Here is a 6,116-nt window from a genome sequence, read left to right on the forward strand (position 1 = left end):
AAGGAGCTGGTCGAATCTTTGGTGAGGCGGCACGCTGCTGTCAGACACGTTTTACAAATGTCTGCATGACTTTATTTACAATAAAAACATAGATTGTTTAATAATCGATGGTATAATCGTCCATGTCCGAATTGCGACCCATCTAAAAATGTATTATTTCCCCTGCCTCTAGCTTGAACAGTAACACTGTGTTTGAATATAAGAAAATAAAAACGCTGCACTTTAATCAAGTCATTCTTTGACGCGCCACTAGATGGAGCCCACGCACCACAGTTAAAGAATCCTAACTCTAGTGGACTAAAGTGTTATTTCATACCTTGAGGGCTCGCTTAAATAATGTTGAAAACGTATTTAGACGCTAGAACATTGCATTTATAATGAATAATTCCTACTTAGTGGAAATATCGCGGCCATGTCCGGGACCGATTAACAGCGATAAAAAAAAAAAAAGGGAGGATTGTTTATTGGAATTCCATTTGATTAAGTTTTCAACACTAAACCTGCTGAAGTTGATCATATTCACTACACTATTGTCATCTTTCTTGACTTACAACTGCAAGATATTGGTGTTGCTATTATTATTACTACCCAGCATTGTCATGTTTTGTTCAAGTTGTGCCTTAAAACTCATTTCACTCACACTAAACATTTATGGAGTCTTTTGCATTTAATTTATGCATTTATGGAGTCTTTTGCATTTCAAACGTCACTATTCCGATTATTTATTCTGTTTACTGTTCCTCTACTTGTGTTCAAAAGCCTGCTGTGCAGGAAGTCAACTTGCTGAATGATTACGTTTAAATCAGGATCATCTTTCAATAAAATATGTCAAAAATACTTGTTGCTTTATTTTCACAATTGTAAAGCTTTACCATGAATTTAGAAAATGTTGCTGTAACCCTAATTTTATGGACTTGCCTCTTTGGGATGGTAAAAGTTCCTGTTATAAGCTGTTATGCCTTGAGCTCTTATTTTGAAGGCGCTAAGAGCGGACGTGGTGACACGTTGCGGTGGATCGGAGTTTTGAAAACAAACTGGAGCCTCCGTGTTTGTTATTGTGTAGTTTTATCCAGTATAGGCGGTGGGATAATGTAACCGAGGGTTGATATATGTCGCCTATACTGTATAAAACTACAGAATAAACACAGAGGCTCCAGTTTTACACGAGGACCACTTTATTTCGTTTGTTTTCACCACTTCCGCTCTTGACGCCTTCAAAACAAGAGCTCAATGCATATACTGTATAACAGCTTATAACAGGAACTTAACATCCCAAAGAGGCAAGTCCATAAAAATAGGTTACATTAAGTTCCTGTTGTAACAAACAGTTCAGGGTGTCCCAAGTTACCGGAGTGTGTTAGGTAAGGAGGAGAAGTTTTGTCCCTCCAATGTTGCCGTAGGGCTGTGACGTAGGGTGTGTGAAGTTTACATTAAAGAAGCGGTGCCTACCGAATCTGCTCTAATGACTCCCGTTTATTATTTTATTAGAAGAGTACACTGTATAGGCGAACCCAGGATACTCGGCTACACTGTTAGAAGCTGTTATACAGTATATGCCTTGAGCTCTTATTTTGAAGGCCGTAAGAGCGGAAGTGGTGACATGTTGTGGTGGAGCGGAGTTTTGAAAATAAACGAAATAAAGTGGTCCTCGTGTAAAACTGGAGCCTCCGTGGTTGTTATTTTGTAGTTTTATACAGTATAGGTGACATATAACAACCCTCGGTTACATTTTAAACGTAATTTGTACGCGTTTGTTTTCAAAACCGCAACGTGTCACCACTTCCGCTCTTAGCGCCTTCAACATAAGAGCTCAAGGCATATACTGTATAAAAGCTTATAACCGGAATTTAACATCCCAAAGAGGCAAGTCCATAAAAATAGGTTACATTAATATTAAAAATGTGAAGAAAATGGTCGTCTGTACTCGTTGGGTTTATTATGACAAAATGAACCAACTGTATTTGTTTGTCATATTTTTCTTTTCGTTAATTATTATTTAAAGACCCAATTCAGGCCATTGTTGTCACTTCTGAGTTAATGCACTTTAAGCTTAATAACACATCAAGTTACCTTATTGTCTTTTTCTGCCTTTTATTCCCGCTCTTACTTCTTCCACTTCCGGTTGTCCAACACACAACACATGTCATCATATCCTGTGGTCCCTCGCCCTTACGTTCCCCTTACAATGGTTCCGGTGTTGTCCTGTGACCTGAGTAACCAATACATGACAGCCATCTCTGCACTTACGTGTTTAAAAATAACATTTTAGAGAATTGGTTTAAAATTGAGAATTGGTTCTGAATCGGAACTGAATTGTGAGTTGCTGTAAAGACTTCGCGTCCCTAATGTTTGGTCAGCTGAAGTAGTGAGAGCGTAAGAACACTAGAGGGCGCCATAGCCTGGCAGAAGCTGATGACTTCACACACCTGGAGGACGACACCTGACTAAAGTATCAATAAATAAAAGAATGGATAAATAATTCAATGTGTGAATAAATAAAAACTGGACACGAATAAATAAATGAAAAAATTAATACATGTAGAGATAAATTTAAGATATTTAATAATTTATGTCCCATTTACTTAACAGTTATTGATTTACTCACGCATTTAGTTATTCCAGTATTTATCTATACATAAAATAAAATAATTAAATGATTGAAAAAATAAAAAATGGCAATTAAAAGAGACATAAACAAGTAAATATCTAAATAAAAGTAGAAATTAATAAATGTTTAAATAAATTAATGTGGAAATAAATACATGTACAAATAAATAAACAAAAAAATTAATACGTGAAGAGATAAATTTAAGATATTTTAATGTTTATGTCCCATTTACCTAACAGTTATTGATTTACTCACGCATTTAGTTATTCCAGTATGTATCTATACATCAAATAAAATAATTAAAATATTGAATAAATAAAACCTGGTAATTGAAAGGGACATAAACAAGTGACAATCTAAATAAAAGTAGAAATTAATAAATGTACAAATAAATACACGAAAAAATTAATACATGTTGAGATACATTTAAGATATTTAATTATTTATGTCCCATTTACTTAACAGTTAGTGATTTACTCACGCATTTAGTTATTCCAGTATTTATCTATACATAAAATAAAATAATTAAAATATTGAATAAATAAAAACTGGTAGTTAAAAGGGACATAAATAAGTAAATATCTCAATAAAACAAGAAAAAAATAATAAATGTACAAATAAATTAATGTGGAAATAAATACATGCACAAATACATTTAAGACATGTAATTATTATATTTATTATATTTTGTATTTACTTCTTTTTTTTTTTACCATTTATTGATATGTTCACAGATTTATTTATTCCAGTACTTATTTTATAGCAGAAATAAAATAATAAATCATTAATTGAATGCGTGAATAAATTAAAACTGGTAAATAAAAGCGACACGAATAAGTGAATGTCTAAATAAATGTGGAAATAAATATATGTACGAATATATTTAAGACATTCAATTATCATATTTAATTACATTTATTTATTTACCAGTTATTGATTTATTCACACATGTATTTATTCCAGTATTTATGTAAACAAAATAGAATGAATACATAATTAAATATGTGATTAAATAAAAACTGGTAATTAAAAGGGACACAAATAAGTAAATATCTAAATAAATGTGTAAATAACTATGTACAAATAAATAAATGTGGAAATAAATACATGTAGAAAGAAATTAATATATAAATAATTACATGCAGAAATACATTTAAGACATGTAATTATTATATTTAATTGTATTTTGTATTTATTTATTTACAATTTATTGATATATTCACGCATTTATTTATTCCAGTATTTGTTTATACATGAAATAAAATAATAAATAATTAAACGTGTGAATAAACAAAAACTGGTAAACAAATAAGTAAATATCTAAACAAAAGGGACACAAATAAGTAAATAATATATGTACAAATAAATACATGTGGAAATAAATACATTCATGACATTTAATTAATGTGTAATTACATTTATTATTTATTCATTTACCAGTTATTGATTTATTCACACATTTATTCATTCCAGTATTTATTTATACATGAAATAAAACAATGAATAAATATTAAATGTGTGAAAAAATAAAAAATGTTAAATAAAAGAAACATGATTAAGTAAATGTCTAAATAAATGTGGAAATAAATACACGTGGAAATAAATACATGCACAAATAAATAAATGTGAAAAAAATACATGTACATATAAATTAAAGATGTATGTCCCATTTATTTACCAGGTATTATTGATTTCTTCACAGATTAATTTATTCCAGTATTTATTTATGCTTTTATTTATTTATCAATACTTTTGTCAAACATTGTCCTCCATGTTCAAGGAGTTTGGTCTGCTGCAGACAAACGAGGAAAAATGTGTCAAAATATACACGTCTGTAAATTTGGAGCAAAATTGATTAAAAACAAAACAAAACAAAACAAAAAAACCTGGCCAATTTGCCAAAACCCTACATATAGATCTACATATACACACACTGATTGACAACACACTAAAATACTTGACGGACAGATTAAAAAAAAAAAATGTTTTAACTATGGATGTCCCGCGGGCCAAATTGTTGACACTCGTGGGCCAGTTTGGGCCTGCAGGCCGTAGTTTGAGGACCCCTGACTTAAAGGAATAGAACAGGCACATAACAGTCCATGGGTGCAAGTGTTGAAATATTTATTCAAAACAAAAATAAAAGATTATTAACATACATTGAACACAAAAATATGCAAAGAAAAAGTTTTGGTGAACACATGGAGAAAACCTGTTTCTTTGTTGCAGTATTCCAAAAGGGAAAGAAAAGAACACATAAAAAATGAAAAAGAGTTCTGCACAGCAGCAAAGTGAAGGAGTGGAAGGCTGAGTAGATGAAAATAGCATCTCTGCTGTCACTTTGGAGGCAAACATCTGGTAGATCATCAAGTCTTTTATGGATTTAAGAAAGAAAAAAACATGACTTCAATGAGGCTTCTTTTGGACATCCGGTTCTCCTTCTCACTGAGCGGGTTCCTGTTCAGTCGGAGGTGCAGCACTTAGTAAACATGCGAAGGAAAGTTCCGGCGTCTGTGGTTTTTCCTGCGGCTGCAAGCGTTTGTACAGCCAGGTGGAAATGTTTGAAGGCAGCCGAGTAGAGGCGCAATCTGTACGACATGCAGCATGGTTTCGCTTTCGTCGTGTTAAAGTAGCACAAAATGCAGGATCTGCCAGAAGATCTGCAGGAGATACTGGGAATTCTGTCCGGGGACTTCGTCGGGTGATCGAGAAGTTAGAAGAACATTCGGTCTGGGACATCGTCACGTGATCGAGAAAGTTAGAACAAAGTGAAAGACACATGGAAGAAAAGAAGAGGCTGAAATGAAAGAAGAACATGTAAACATATCTCCCTCTGTGAGGTCCTTCAGTCCTCAGAGGCTGGAGAACCACGTCTCTGGTCCGGGTGTATAGAGACTGAAGAACCATGTCTCTGGTCGGTGTGTACAGAGGCTGAAGAACCACGTCTCTGGTTTGTGTGTACAGAGGCTGAAGAACCACGTATGTGGTCCGTGTGTACAGAGGAACCACGTCTCTGGTCCGTGTGTACAGAGACTGAAGAACCACGTCTGTGGTCCGTGTGTACAGAGGAACCACGTCTCTGGTCCGTGTGTACAGAGGCTGAAGAACCACGTCTGTGGTCTGTGTGTACAGAGGAACCACGTCTGTGATCCGTGTGTACAGAGGCTGAAGAACCACATCTCTGGTTTGTATGTACAGAGGCTGAAGAACCACGTCTCTGGTGTGTGTACAGAGGCTGAAGAACCACGTCTCTGGTCCGGGCGTACAGAGGCTGAAGAACCATGTCTCTGGTGTGTGTACAGAGGCTGAAGAACCACGTCTCTGGTGTGTGTACAGAGGCTGAAGAACCACGTCTCTGGTCCGGGCGTACAGAGGCTGAAGAACCATGTCTCTGGTGTGTGTACAGAGGCTGAAGAACCACTTCTCTGGTACGTGTGTAAAGAGGCTGAAGAACCACGTCTGTGGTCCGCGTGTAAAGAAGCTGAAGAACCACATCTCTGGTTTGTGT

This window comes from Nerophis lumbriciformis, linkage group LG36 (assembly GCF_033978685.3).
Source record: "Nerophis lumbriciformis linkage group LG36, RoL_Nlum_v2.1, whole genome shotgun sequence".
Lineage (NCBI taxonomy): Eukaryota > Metazoa > Chordata > Actinopteri > Syngnathiformes > Syngnathidae > Nerophis > Nerophis lumbriciformis.